This window comes from Canis aureus, chromosome 6, assembly GCF_053574225.1.
Source record: "Canis aureus isolate CA01 chromosome 6, VMU_Caureus_v.1.0, whole genome shotgun sequence".
Classification (NCBI taxonomy): domain Eukaryota; kingdom Metazoa; phylum Chordata; class Mammalia; order Carnivora; family Canidae; genus Canis; species Canis aureus.
The window spans coordinates 23,683,693-23,700,387 of NC_135616.1; the positions used below are offsets into that span (position 1 = coordinate 23,683,693).

General features: G+C 36.3%; 1 protein-coding gene across 5 annotated transcripts in view; it reads right to left on the reverse strand.

Annotated features, from left to right (window-relative positions):
* Positions 1 to 16,695, reverse strand: part of GAREM1 (GRB2 associated regulator of MAPK1 subtype 1) — a 201,665-nt gene that overhangs the window by 22,364 nt on the left and 162,606 nt on the right. The window lies entirely within an intron of this gene.

Consider the following 16,695-nt stretch of genomic DNA (forward strand, 5'->3'; position numbering starts at 1 on the left):
TTAGTTTCCCTTAGTCCATTCCCACAGAAAAGTAGACAACTTGCCATTAAGATACACAAGCACAAATACAAAGGAAAATACTGTTCTCATACTAAATTTAGCCACTCCATTTTTTTAAAAATTCTATTTACATGGCTAACAGTAACAAGGAGATATTCGTTTAGACTTTTAAAAACACACTTTTTCCTGATGAAATAAGCAGTCTGCTCATTAGTAGAAATTTGAGAAATATGGAGAAAAGACACAAAAAGAAAATAACACCCACGGGCCTGATTCAGAAATAGCAATGGTTAATGGTTTGATAAACATCCTTCCAGTTTCTTTGTCTATGTAGAGTAGCCTATTACATGGATGATTATTTTGGGACATTAATATTATCATTCTATCTCTCCCAGTTATAAAAAAAAATGTTTCCATGAACACCACTATAGAAAATTCCTTATTTTTTTTACTATTAAAGTTTTATGAAATTTCCTAAAATTAGAATTGGGACAGAGGATGTAAAAATGTTTTATTTCTCCCCATTCTTTAATTTTATTATACAAATTATTCATGTGCATTGGCAGAAATATCAGAAAATACAGATGTGAAAATGAACAAATTCTATAGTCTTATCACTATCAATAACACTTTTATATAAATATAAAGAGAAAAAAATGAGATGTGTCATCTATCTCAGAAATATATAAATATAGACACACAATTTTGTGGCTTTATTTCTCACTTTATTCATTTTCTTGTGTTTCTACATTGTCAGTTGCAATACTGACCTCATGTATTTGATTATCTGGGCATATGCCTTAATTTATCTGACTAGTTCCTTATTATTAGACAGATGAGTTTTCCCAATATTTAGCAGTTATAAATAGTACTGTTACGAATTTTTTTTTTTTAAAGTTCAACTATTTCCTTAGGATAAAGGTCCAGAAGTAGAATTGCATGGACAAGGCTATATATATTTATTTGAAAGGTCTAATATGTATTTCCTATTGTATTTCATCAATGTTATGCTTATTTACACTTCTACTTTATGAAATTATCTGTCTCTCCATACCCATTTTAGTAAGTTTAATATTTACCAGTATTAAAGGCAAAGTTCACATCCTGCACTTATTTATTCACATGTATTTTGATTTATAACTTTTTTTAAAAAAAGATTTTATTTATTCATGAGAGACAAGGAGAGAGAGAGGCTGAGACACAGGCAGAGGCAGAAGCAGGCTCCCTGCAGGGAGCCCAACATGGGACTCGATCCCAAGACCCAGGATGATGACCTGAGCCGAAGGCAGATGCTCAACTGCTGAGCCACCCAGGCATCCCTGATTTACAACTTCTTTAAGTGCTCAAGTTTTTTTTCCCTATGTAGCAAACATTTTCGAAATTTTCCTTTGTAATTTCATTCTTGGGCGGTATGCTTCTACTAGCTGAAATGATATAAATCAGTGGTTCTGAGTTAGGGGTGATTTTGCCCCCACTCCCCAGCCCCTGGGAACACTTGACAATGTAGGAGACATTTACTTATTGTCATGGTTGGTAGAGGCCAGGTATGTTGCTAAACATGTAATAATCAACAGAATAGCCCCTCACAGCAAAGAATTATTTAGTCCAGATGTCAGTAGTGCTGAGGTTGAGAAAAATTTAGGTAAATAACCAATATTCTCTTCTAATACTTTGATGGCTTCATTTATTAACTATTTAACTGACTTAATTAAAATTTCTTTGATGGACTACTAAAGGTAGAGATCTAATTTTAGTTGTTTTTTTTTTCTTTTTTAAGATTTTATTTATTTATGCATGAGTGACCTACAGACAGGCAGAGACATAGGCAGAGGGAGAAGCAGGCTCCCCGTGGGAAGCCCAATGTGGGACTTGCTCCCAGGACCCGGGATCACGACCTGAGCCAAAGGTAGACTCTCTCAACCACCAGGTTCCCCAGTTGTTTGGTTATTTTTTTTAAAGATTTATTTACTTATTTGAGGGGAGGAGAGGCAGAGAAAACAGAGACTCTTAAGCAGAATCTTCTGAGCGCAAAGTGCAATGTGGACCTTGATCTCACAACACTGAGATCACCACCTGAGATGGAGCCAAAAGTAGGATGCTACGCTTATACCACCTATGCACCCCAACTTTCATTTCTGAAACAGTTAACTGACTGTCCAGTATACTTCTTAAATAACTGTATCTTTTCATCACCAATTTGAAGTGCTACTTTGATCATGTACTAAATTTATAAAACACATACACTCATTTGTATACTTACATTTGTATCTACTTTGACGTCATTTATCCAAATGACCTTTCTATTTTCTCATAACTATGCTATTTCAGTTTCTACATCTTTATCTTCCATTTTCAGATCTGATAACAAAAACCCTCATTTGTGGTTATACTGACTCAAAAAGTCTTTGGATGGCAAGAAACAAGTAAAGTCAAAAGTCAAGTAATAGTCCAAAAATATTTCCACAACAGTGAACCTCCTTAATACACATACATACTCAACTTAAAAAAAAAATGACCAAAAATCCCGCAGAAAAACAGATGAAGTCATGAAAAGACCAATTCATAAATAAAGGTGCACAAGACTTCAAATCTATGAAAGGATGTTCAACTTCTTTTATAATTAGAGAAAAGTAAATGAAAATTACACCAAGATACCACTTTTCATCTACAACACTGATAAGTATTTAAAAGCCTCACTCAGTTGGTGGGGCTATGGGGAAACATACATTCTTTTTCATAGCTTACCAGCAAAATGCAATGCAAAATGATACAAGCCCTACGGTGGGGAATTTGGCAATACCTAACCAAACTATGCATGAGTTTATCTCTCATCCATTAAGCAATCCTACTTCTAGGAAATTACCCAAAGACATTCCTCCAACAGTGTGAAAATATAAATGCATAAGGTTATTCACTGTAGCATTATTTGTATTTGCAAAGTCTTAGAATCAAATCTAACTCTTGCAAAGTCTTAAAATCTAAATGCTGAAACATGAGAGACTGAATAAACTATGACAGAAACACAAAATGTATTATGCAAAAAAAAGAACAAGAATGATGCATTCAATGAATTAACAGGAAAAGGACTTCCAGGATATATTAAGAAAAAAAAAAAGGCAAAGTGCACAATAGCTTATACAGTATACTACCTATTAATTTAAAATATTTTATTTATTTATTCATGAGAGACACAGAGAGAGAGGCACAGACATAGGCAGAGGGAGAAGCAGGCTCCCTGTGGGGGGCCTGATGTGGAACTCGATCCCAGTACCCCTGGGATCACGCCCTGAGCCAAGGGCAGATGCTCAACCACTGAGCCACCCAGACATCCCTACCTTTTTATTTAAGAAGGGAAAATCTGGGCAGCCCCGGTGGTTCAGCGGTTTAGTGCTGCCTTCAGCCCAGGGCCTGATCCTGGAGACCTGGGATTGAGTCCCACCCACATCAGGCTCCCTAAATGGAGCCTGCTTCTCCCTCTGCCTGTGTCTGTGCCTCTCTCTGTGTGTCTCTCATGAATAAATAAATAATAAAATCTTTAAAAAAAGAAAGAAGGGAAAATCTGTATGTATTTTATAAAAAGAAAAAAAAGGACTAGAAGAAAAACAAACCAGAAAACAATGAAATTGGTACTTAAGGCAGGGAGGAACCTAGTGGGAGGGAGGAATCAGTACCATTTTGAGTGTACCTAGCTACAGAGTTTTGATGTTTAGGAGGTAAGCTAATGTTCTAACATACTCAAAAAATAAAATTAAGTCAACAAAAAGTTACAAGAAACTGAAGGCTAAATGCAAATGTAAACAGATGAATCCAAGCTTACTTCAAATGAATAAACTAATCACACAGGGGACAGAGACAGAGAAATCATCCAAGTAACTCTAAAATGCTTTGACTAAAAAAAATAAAAAAAGTAAAAATAAAATAAAATAAAATAAAATGCTTTGACTACAAATTGCTAGAAGGGAAAAAAAACAACAAATACTACTATGTCCTTTTGGTTCTTTTGAAAAAATATTTTATTCATTTATTTGAGAGAGAGTGAGAGCATGAGTAGGGGCAAAGGGAGAAACAGACTTCCTAGTGAGCAGGGAGCCCAATGTGGGGCTCGATCCCAGGACTCTAGGATCATGACCTGAGCTGAAGGCAGACACTTAACCACCTGAGCCATCCAGGTACCCCAAATACTGTGTTCTTTTTGATAGATTCATTTTGCATATGAGAGTGGTACAGGGATTCTGAAACAACTTTTACGCATATTGTAGAAATAAACCAATGAGTAAATGTATTCTTTTGAGAATCAGAATTTTCACTGTGGAGGGAAGACAGAAACATGGAATTAGGAAAGCTAAGAGAAAACTCCATTGGGCTGACTGAAATTGGAGATACTGGCATTAACTCATAATTTTAGGAAACTATACATGCACACATCTATTTCTTAGCTTTGTTCTTTCTAAGGGGTTAGAAGCAAAGACTCCCACTATTACTGAATATATCTAGAGCCCCAAACCATCTTCTATGAAAAGGCTCCTTGGAGAAATGCCTGATTCCAGGACTAGGGCAGGAAAGGTACAAGATGAGTTTGGAACATTTTGTTGTGCCAGAAAATAAAGAAGTGCTCTTAAGATGACAGGAACATGTCAAAAGGACACTGGAGCCGGCCTGAACTGGCCTCCACTGGCCAAATCTAGGACAATCTGAGCACCACAATACATAAAGACTGCAATGAATCTGCTGAACAAAGTAGGAATGTCTAAGTCCATACTGTTAACAAAAATATGAAATAATATGAATGAGTGAAAACAATGGGGGAACAGCTGACAAATGTAGACAAGCGGTGGGATTCAAGATTGGTACATTCAAGAAACATCAATGAATGCTAAATTTATAGGACTAGTGTGACTCAAGAGTAGGTTATGTTGCATGGTCTTAAAAGTGTCTTCTCTCAGAATACGTATTGATTGCAAAGGGAGGAAAAAGTGACTACACAGTGGAGAAAGTCGACAATACCTTGACCAGGTGATCAGATTTATTATAACCAGACAGATATCCCCATGTGCGTACCTCTGTGTGATTCCCTGGGAAGGTCAGGACCTCAGTTACAGAACATTCCACCTAAAAATGCATGACTAGAACTTAATTACCTACTCATGAAGAAATATCAAACAAACTCAAATTGAGAAACACTGTTTAAAATACCAGTACATATTCTTTTTTTTTTTTTCCTGGTACATATTCTTTAAAAACATCCACGTGATGAAAGACAAGAAAGGCTGAAGAACTGCTCCAGATTAAAGTGAGTTAAAAACAAAATGCAACATAAATGCAATATGCAATCCTGGAAGGGAAAAAAAATGTTATAAAGTACACTTTGATGGACTGTAAAGGAGTATCACATCATTGCTAACTTTCCTGAATGTACTATTTTTACATAAGAAAATATCCTTATTTTTAGGAAATATACACTGACGTATTAAGGGGTAAAGGGTACAATGTATGTAATTCACTCTGAAACGATTCGGAAAAATGTAAGTTGTCTGTCTGCATGTGTAGGGGGGGGGTGGAGGACGATAGAACAAATGTGGCAAAATGTTAAACGTTAGTGAATTTGGTATAGTATTTAGAGAGATCTATTATTTTTGCAACAATTTTTTAAGACTGAAAGTCTTTCAAAATAAAAGATCAAAACATGACAAAAGGAAAATTTTAGATATTTTTGCCTATTTTTCCAGAGGAACTTCACAATCATTTTGTCTATGGTTTGCATTAATAATTTTATTGAAAGTGCATTTACCTGCTGTTTTGGCAAGGAGTGACATCATCAAAATATTTCTAAATAGGCACATGGTGATTCTCATCATTTCTTGAGATCTTTTATTTCCTGTATTAGTAATTAAGTTTGCCTTCATTATCAATCCCTGAACATTGCTGCTCATTCACAGGTGTTGCATATGGTTTGTTGCTATTACCTATGACCAGTAACCTACCTCACTGTAAGAGTTTTTTCCAGTTGATTATCTTGGGACTCTTAAGTGATTAAATCTTATGTAACCAATGCAAAATTCATCTTCATCTTTTTGTTTTCATCCCTTCCCTCTGACAACACTGTGGTGGTGAGAATGTTATTCCATATCTTAATGTGAATTATGATCAGTGTTTTAATATCAAATATGAGAAATTCATTGGTCTGAGATGGATTCTTAAATCATATTAGTAATGTGTCTTACCAATTCTAGTTTTCTAAAGGTTAATATGAAGAAATTTTTTAAATTTTTTATTTTTTAAAAAGATTCCATTTATTTATTTTAAAGAGAGAGAGTGCGAGCAGGGGAAGGAGCAGAGGGAGGAGAGATAGGGAGAGATAATCTCAAGCAGAATCAGTGCTGAGTGCAGAGCCTGACACAGGCTTGATCCCACGACCCTGAGATCAGGACCAGAGCCGAAACCAAGAGTCAGACATGTAACCAACTGAGCCACCCAGTCATCCTAAAAAAATGTTTTTAATCAGATGCCATTTCTCCATCCAATAAAATAGTCATATATTTATTAACTTTGATGTCCTGGTTTTATATTATAATAGTAGATTCCCAAATATTAAAACAACCCTACATGCCTGAAATAATCTCTATATGATCATTGTGTGCTTAAAATTATATTGCATGATTCCCTTTGATACTATTTTATCTATGACTTATGTATCTTAGTCATAGGTGAAGTTAGTCTATAGTTCTATTATGTTATCTTTACCAGGTTTTATTTATTTTATTTTATTTTATTTTATTTTATTTTATTTTATTTTATTTTATTTTATTTTATTTTATTTTTATTTTTATTTTTCTTTACCAGGTTTTAGTACCAGGCTTATATTAAGGCTGAGATCAATTTTTTTTAAGATTTTATTTATTCATTTGAGAGTGAGAGAGAGAGACCAAGCATGAGTAGGGAAAAGAGGGAGAGGAAGAAGAAGATTCCCTGCTAAGCAGGGAGCCCAATATGGGGCTCCATCCCAGGACCCTGGGATGACCTAAGCTGAAGGCAGATGCCTACCAGACTGAGCCACCAGGTGCCCCAATTTTTTCTTTTATGTTAAGGCAAAAGTATCTGGATAAAGTGGCCATGTTCATGTTATTTACTGAGCAGTGATCATCAGTATGTGTTTAGAAGATGTGGCAGTGAGAATCATTGTAAATAATTTCTCATGCACTATTCTCGGTCATTTCTATATAATTTTAAACTCTGGAACAAGCAATTTGTCAATCCACATTAGTGCTCTAAAAACAAACAAACAAACAAATAACTCTGCTGTTTCCATAGTGGAGTGCACTTCTCCGTAGCAGGCATTATCAGTACATAAATGGCAGCACAGTATTATTTTAATGGCACTTCAGGCTCCTATGGTTTAAAGTCCATTTTAGGTGACTCAGATTAAGTGTTATTAATATTATTTTTAACGAGACCTCAACTTAACTGTATTTACCTTCAGACTCAGTATTCACTGGGGCTTCTATATTAGAGTTAAGTTTAGGAATCTATATAAATAATTTAATAATAAATAAAGACAATTTAATTTTTTATTTGGAATAATTCCAGACTTGCAGAAAAGTTGCAAAGCTATATACCTTTATCTAACTTCTATTAACATTCCACACAACCATGGCACATTATCATAGCTAAGAAATGAACAATAATACAAAACTATTAGCCACAACGTATTATTTGGATTTCATTATTTTTTTCCCACTAATGTCCCTTTTCTGTTCCAGGATCAAACTAGGATACCACACTACATGCAGTCCTTGATTTTGTGAGATTCTGGGTTTTTTTCTTGTTTTTATGACCTTGACAGTTTTAAAGATTTTTTTTTAAGATTTTTTTTAACCTAATAAATCATTTATAAATTACAGTCATTGGAACATATGAGGGCTGACTTTCTTTTCCTACAGGACCTGTAACTTCAAGGTTTCAGTTACTTTATTCCTGCTATTCTTGTTGACTTTGGTCACCAAGAGTCCTTAAAAAGACTCATTTGCATTGGAGGACAATCATCATATGGTTTCATTCATATGTAGAATATAAGAAATAGTGAAAGGGATAATAAGGGAAAGGAGGGAAACTGAGTGGGATAAAATTAGAGAGGAAGACAAACCATGAGACTCCTAACTCAGAAACAAAGAAAAGGTTGAGGAAGGGGAGGTGGGTGGGGGGATGGGTGTCTGGGTGATGGGCACTAAGGAGGACACTTAATGGGCACTGGGTATTATACTATAGGTTGGCAAATTGAATTTAAATAGAAAAGTTTTAAAAAGACTCACTTGCTATTACTTCTAATTTTAGTTTAACCCTAAGGATAAGCTTCTATTTTTAGCTAGCATCTAGCTATGTTCACAACAATACAAATCAGAGGTCAGTAAGCTATTATGTATAGTCCAAATCAGACCTACCATCTGACATTGTAAATAAAGATTTATTAGGACACTCCTGTGTCCACTCATTTATGCATAACTTATTTCACTTGAAAATGATAATGTTGAGAGTAGCTGCAACAGTAACTGTATGGAGCACAAACTAACATATTTATTCTTTGGTCCCTTTATAGAAAAGTTTGCTGAACCCAGGTATAGATGAATGAAAAGAACTATAGCCTTTGGAAGCGAATTGGGCCAATACGATTCAGTTAATTACAAGTGAAGTTTGAATCTGCTTTCACAATTGGGTGACCTAAGGAAAAGCATTTTGCTTTCTTGAGCCTCATTGTCCTCATCCATAAAATGAAAACACCACTTTGTATTTCACAAGCTTAGTCAATATATGTAAACCAACTTCCCACAGTGGTAAGCTCTCAATAAATGGAGGCCATTCTTGTTATTATTAGTTTTATAAACAATAAAAACATTTTAATTCTTTTTAATTTTTTTAATTTTAATTTTTTAAAAGATTTTATTTATTTATTCACGAGAGACAGAGAGAGATAGAGGCAGAGACACAGGCAGAGGGAAAAGGAGGCTTCATGCAGGGAGCCTGACGTGGGACTTGATCCCAGGTCTCCAGGATCACACCCTGGGCTGAAGGTGGTGCTAAACCACTGAGCCACCAGGGCTGCCCTAAATTCTTTTTTTAAAAAATCAGCTCTACACTCCCTAACATGGAGCTTGAGCCCATGACCCTGAGATCAAGAGTTGCATGCTATACTGAGTCAGACAAGTGCCCCCAAAACATTTAAATTCTTTAAGTAGGTGCCATGCCCAATGTGGAGCCCAACATGGGGCTTCAACTCACGACCCTGAAATTTAGACCTGAGCTGAGATCAAGAGTTGGACACTTAACTGACTGAGGCACACTGGTACCCCAATATTTAAATTCTTAATAATTGTTTCATATTACCTTTCACATCTCTGTATGTATGTTGGTTTCTATTTCTATCCACTACTGTTTTTAAGCCCAAACCACTACTTTAAGCATTATCCTTTCTTCTGTACTGAAGAATTGCTCAAGTTTTTATTCACTGTTATCCCAGAATAAAACTTAATGTCAGAATAGGGCTTGAAATAACCTTACAGTTATGTCCCAAAGGAAGTGAACATATTGAAATGATTCAAAAAAATATACTGTTTTAAGATAGACTAGTCTCCAAAACGCTCAGATGCTCTGCTGTACTTCCTTTCTGGTGAAACTTTGCAAACAACTTGGCAGTTCATCCATTTGGATCAGGATGGAGACAGAGATGTTGAGAGAAAAGGTTCTCATGAGACTTGAGAAACACACACACACACTCACTCATACAACAAACTACTTCCAATTAACATACAGGGAGCCAACCCTACTTCTCAAATATGAAGGAATAACAAGGCATATGTTTTTTACTAGCTCTTTTAAATCAATACTTAATATACTTTTCCTAATTTACTTTTATAAACATACACCTTATAGAATGAAGAGATCATACGGTCTAGTGAGTCCCACACACCAGATGAGCTGAAAGAGAATATCTATGCTGCTCGGGAGACACTAATCAGACACTATGTGCACAGATGAAACAGATCAAAATTATCCTTACTAAATGTCACTCTCTGGGCACATTCAATAGTTTTGTCTATGTTATTGTGTATGTGTGTACTTCTAAAGGAAGTTACTCCTACTCCTATACATAAAAATGCATAACATATGTGAGTACAATCTGTAATTCCATGTTCCCAAACCTGATGTCATCATTAAGGCTGGCAATTAGTTCTGCATAAATTATGAGACTAATGTCCCGACCGATCTTGTGGTCACTGTCAGTGACAGAGGAAGAATCTCATAAATAAATGCTCTTCCTTTGGCAGTTGAGCCAAACAGTCTCCTCTGGTTTCCACAGATGTGATTTATTTGCATAATTTCTTTCCTTTTTTTATTTTTTTAATAGCAAAAGAAACAATGCGTTCTGCCTAAGTGCTTCGGTATGCGTGCCTGGTTAACATTTCCAGTTTCAAGGTTTCCTGAGAGGAAGTAATTCAAAGTGTGTTATCTAAACAACTCTAATAGGTCTAATCCAGGAAACTATCAGGGTTTGACTGTTCATAATACCATTCAGAATTAATACCCCATGGTCAAGCAACATTTTAAAACACATATAAAATTTTATACACACGCACACCCACAGATGGCTTTGGCAATAGATAATCTGTTTCCTAAGAACACTTGCTCTAAAGATCAAACATGTAATAGAGATTAAAATTCCAACTCTTGAAAAAAAAATCAGGATTGTTTTGACAGCTAGATTAAATAACTAATATTTGATTAATATTAATCATTTCCTCCAAAGCTTTAATTTCTGCAACTCTCTCCTTTGGGAAAATGGCAGAAAAGGAGAAAAAAAAGGGGCATGAAGAGTTAAGATAAATGTCAATCCCGAGTATCTCCCTCTCTCTTTTTAAGCAGGAAATAGGGCAAAGATGACAAATACAATGGCAGTGATTTAATTTGTGATGGTACAGCAGAGGGCTTGCAAACTGATAGTTTTTCAGACAAGGTCTCAAAACCTTAGATGACGAAAAAAAAAAAAAAAAAGACAACCCCCCCCCCCCAAACACCATCAAAAACAAAAACCCACTGGCTATCTTCAAACACTAAAATAATTAGCCTCACAATTGTATACAATTTATCATTCTCAATGAATCCTGAAAATAAAGGACATCTGACTCATGGTAAAGAAAACATGCAATTTTAAACAACTGGAAAATAAAAATAAAAATTGACTACCTCCAAATCCATTCAATCTTCATTTAAAAAATTTGTTCTTGCATCTGACAAAATTCAGGTTGCACAGTAATCGATAATTTCTGATCTCTCTGGAATATAGCCAAGAACAAGGCAGTGAGTTAAAGGTCTCTGAGCAGGCAAAAAGATGGGATGTTGATATTAGGGCTTATAGAAAAGCCTTTTAGGAAAAAAAAAAAAAAAAAAGCCTTTTAGGGCCATAAGTCTGCACACTCACTCCCCTATAATCAAAATTCCATCCAACCTGGTTATCAGCCCACAGCATAATAGAAGTGGAAATTAAAACTGGAAAACAGGGGTGGTTAATTAAGGCAGGTATTCTAACCAATATAAGAGGCAACAAACAACTGGAATGGAACCATAAAACACCCAGTTCTCAGGGTGTATGGTCTCTCCATATAAAGACAAAAGTCCTACACATCTCAGGAGATGGAGAGAAGTTTCACTTTTGTTTAAATGCTTTTCTTTAAGACAGCAGTAAAGTATTATACATTTTAGGAAACTGAGATGAAATTATAGTTCTTTGGACAGAACTTTTGATAAAATTCACAGCTCTCCCAAAAGCTGGCTAACTAGAATTACTTGTGCTCTAAATGTGCCAGCAAGGAGGTAGAAAATGCCAGAGCAAATGATCCCTATTCATTTTGAAACCTCATAAGAAAAACTCACCTCTCTGATTATTATAATCTTACAACACGCAGAGGAGATGCTTTTTCAGAACTGTCATGACAAACACTAGGAATGGTATTTTAAATTAGGAATGGTGGTTATGCCTGAACTACACTCTTAAAACCACACACACATGCACAGACACACAGACACTTCCCCAAAGAACTCTAATGTTTCAGCACCACTATTTTCTATTACTTTACAGGATGACCATAGGATGGCCGACAGATGCAGAACAAAGTCTAGGGGGCACATTGTTTTCGCCTAAAAGATAAAATGATCAGAAAGATGTCAGAGAATAAAATAATTATGACAAGAGGAGAACCACAAGCAGCCCCAAACCTATTAATGTATTTTCTTTTCTTTTTTCTTTTCTTTTCCTTTTTTAAAAAATATTTTATTTATTCATTCATGAGAAACAGAGAGAGAGAGAGAGAGAGGCAGAGACACAGGCACAGAGAGAAGCAGGGTCCATGCAGGGAGCCTGACGTGGGACTCGATCCCAGGTCTCCAGGATCACGCCCTGGGCTGAAGGCAGATGCTCAACCGCTGAGTCACCCAGGTGTCCCTATTAATGTATTTTCAAGGCCCTGTCGGTAGTTGTTAAAAGGAGTAAAGAAAATAACATATGTTTAATTTGTTAACTACTTTATGCATGGAAATAAGATGCAGTCTAACTAGTCGGTAGAAGGGGAAGAGCTTTATTTCTTCTTTTTCTGATGGTAACTTTAAAAGAGGTAACTAATAGGTTAAGATAAAAGGCACATGAATTGCCTCAACTCTGTGACTTGTGGTGGTGGTGGTGGTGGTGGGGAACCAGCTGATTCTCAATAACTTGGAAGCTTTGGGAAAAAAAAAATTCCAAAGTTCAGTATTAAGTTGCACAGACCACTCACCTTAAAATTTAGAACTCTTGCTTATTTATTCTATGGTGCATTATTACCATTTTGGTGCATCTTTACCACCTCTTCATGCAACAATGCAAGAGCCCAACTGTATGTAGCCTGGTTTCTCTGATAATACTAGTTAATACTTAAAAAATTCTGGGTTATTACTTTACAGAGGTATTTTTGTTGTTTTCAAAAGGGCTTGTTTTGATACATGCTACACTGATATTTATAGTAAGTTAACTTGTAGGATTTTCTTTTTTAAATACTTGGCAGCAGGAAAAATCTAAAAATCTGTAAGTATAACATTCATAAAAGCTTCCAAGTCCTGTGTATAAGAATATAGCTGCTTCCAAAGTACAAAAGACAGAAGGATTTGATTGGGTAATAATTATTGAACACATTTGTTTAGATTTTTAAATAAGAAAATGAATTAACTGTGCAAGCTATTGTGTCAATGTTAAAGGATATTCTGATCACAATCGTGAGTCTTATCTCACCCACAAATAGCATTCAGGGGAGCACAAAGATGACCTGACTGAATCAGGAGACCTGGCTTTGCTGCTAAGTAGTTTCGTGGCTTCGTGTGAATCAATGAAGTCAGCTAACATCTGTTTCTTAGTTTTCTATTTGTCAAAAGAAGAAGTAGGGCTCAGCAGTGTGTAAGGGCCTTTCCAGATCTAAATATGATGATTATAAAAAATCTTGTCTGTAAACTTCCTTAGCTGTGCTGGATTATTTATAATATTTTATTTTATTCTTGGTCATGTTTTGCAGTATTGAGAAGCTCAGCATCATTTGAGTTCTCTGAATCTTACAGGATTTTTTTTCCCTGTTAAAAAAAAAGACAACACTGCAATCCTTCTCCCATTAGGACAGCTCTGCCGCTAGACACTGCCACCCCTGCCAAAAACAGGTGCCAAACCCAGTAATCACGAGCTGATATGCAGGTGACAGGAATGTGGGCTCAGCTCTTGCCCCAGACCACATGGTTAAGAGGTTGGTGTAGGCAGAAGCAGTGACTATGTTCCAGGTCCGCCTGAAATCTCACTATTCCCCAGTGAGGCATTTCCCCCAGTTGAGACAATGCAAACTTGTTATTTTGCCTCTGGGGAAAATCTATGCTGGAACAGCTGAAACCTTGGACCTCACTAGCTGGAATGAAAATAGCAACATTATAGCATCCAGATTAGGGTATTTGGACTCTCTCTGACTTGAGAGCACTAATTTTAATGCAGAAAGCTTTTGAGTGAGAGCCGTGAAGTCAGAATACGTCTTATGCACTTTGAGAGACTGGCAAGTTACCCAATGCCAAATTGAAGGCCATCTTTTCTTCCCTCTGCTCACATCTCGGTAAAGACAGAAGTGAAATTAAGACGTAATTTGTTAGTCATTATTTTGATGGCAGAAAGTATATGTGTGGGAAAATTTCTCATTATTGGGCTTTAGTTCAAAAGGCTGGCAGACATCTGAAATAATTCACTGGGTACCAGTATAATAAGTTTCCAAAAAAGTATTTGAGGTTAAGGGGTATTTTGAAACAACAACAACAGTTACTATGTACTGAGTTTTTAATATTAAGTCCAGGGTACAAAGTACTAAATAAAGAGTAAGTGAAATAATCTGTGGTGGGAACTTTTTTTTTTTTTTTTTTAAAAAGCAAAACTTAGTATGATTTTATGTTCTGAATCAGGGGTTGGCATACTTTTTCTTATAGGGCCAGACAGTAATGATATTAGGCTTGTGTGCCATATGGTCTCTGCTGCAACTACTCAATTCTGTTGTGTTGTGGAAGCAGCCACAGACTCTGCACACATATGTGCATGGGACAGCTGTATCCCAATAAAACTTTATTTGCAAAATAGGCACCTAACCTAAGGCTATAGTTTGCCAACTCCTATACTAGCAACTTGCAAATCACTTTAGTGCATTACTTCATTTAACTCTCATTAAAAGTGTCTGAGGAGGGTAGAATCACCCCTGTTTTGTAGGTGATGACACCTTAGACTCAACGGGTCAAGTGACCTTTCTGTGGTCATAGTCCAATGCCTGGACCTGGGGTCTGAACTCAGCTCCAGATGCAGAGCCTGAGCTACACTACACAGTCCAATCTGCTCTCTAGTTCACGGCAGCTTATTTAAAAAATGGTGCATGCCTAAAAATTGTTTGTGCGGCTATTTTTCTTATTAAAATGTAGAGGAATGGGGTAGCCAGCTGAAATAGGACATCTTCTGACTCTGGAAGTAAACATAATGATAGAGATGGTTGATGAAAAACTAAAAGAAATAATTAAGAAAGAAAGAAAATGCCTATTACAGTTAAAAACAAATATGCAGGGGATCCTGGGTGGCTCAGTTGTGGGTGTCCCACTTTTGATTTTAGCACAGGTCATGATCTCAGGATTGTCAGGTCAAGCCCCAAGTTGGTCTCCATACTCAGCAGGGAGTCTGCCTGAGATTCTCTCTCTTTCTCCCTCTGTGCCTCCCCCATGCTCATGTGCTCTCTCTCTCTAAAATAAATAAACAAGTCTTAAAAAAAAAAAAAAACAACAAATATGCAGTAAAGCAAGTAAACAAAAACAGAACTCTCACCATGGGAACCAAAAACTGGATGATAAACGAGACTATGAAAGAGGCAAGTGACTGTGTTTTAAAAATATTGAATCCCATTTGCTTAGGAGGAATTGGAACCAATGTACACAAATGATGAGCAAGAGGCTACCTGTCCACATATTCTTTCATCTCCTTGACCATCTCATCTACCATTTTCTGTTTCTACCACCTTAGTTACCCACTCAAATGGACATACTTAGATTTACTTTTGTCTGTTTTTAGAAGTTTATTTATTTAAATAATCTTCACATCTAACATGGGGCCGAAATTCATAACCCCAAGATCAAGAGTCACACACTTGTGAACCAGCCAGGCAGCCTGGACATATTTAGGCAAAGCAAGAAAGAGGCTACTCACTGGGAGCCCGATGAGAGACTCAATCCCAGGACCCTGGGATCACAACCTGAGCCAAAGGCAGACATTCAACCACTGAGCCCCCCAGGTGCCCTGCACTGTAGAGTTTGTAGCAGCAACCTTGTCCTCTGCCCACTGAAGCCAGTAGCACTCACCATTCCCCAAGCTGTAGCAATCAAAATTTTATCTTGACATTGTCAAATGTCCCTGGGAGGAAAATAAAAAATCACTCCTGATTGAGAACCACTGATGTAGACGAACTCAGCCAGTTCTATGCCTTCAAATGCCATCTAGGAGCTGATGAGCTCCAAACATATACCCCAAGTCCATTCCCTGCCCCAAGCTCCAAACTTATACACCCAATTGCTCCTTGATCTCCTTATTTGGAGGTAGTATTTGTACTTGTATATTTATTGTCTGCCACTTCAATTGATGATAATCTCCAGGGTTTGCATATTCACTATTCATTTCCAGTGCCTAGACATACAGAAGGTGCTTAAAATATATTTGCTGGTTAAAGAATTAAACATTTAACATATATTAATTCACTTCATGCATTAAATCAATGATGGGGCAATCAGGCAGATTATTTCAAACACATCAAGGCATCTTTTAGAGACATATTTAACTTCAAGATAAAAGGAATGATTTGTTTTTAATTTAAAAAAAAATAATCTCTATGCCCAACTGGGGCTTGAACTCTTGACCCCAAGATCAAGAGTCACACACTCCACCAACTGAGCCAGCCAAGTGCCCCAAGAATGGCTTATTTTTAAATAAATTTATGAACAGTACTAATCCTATTTATCAAAATTTTAGTTAAAATTCTGCAACAGTCTTAAAATTCACAACATTATAGAGTTCCCAATCTTTCAACATCTCTGTTCTACTCCATATTGTTACTATGCTTCATTTCTATTTGT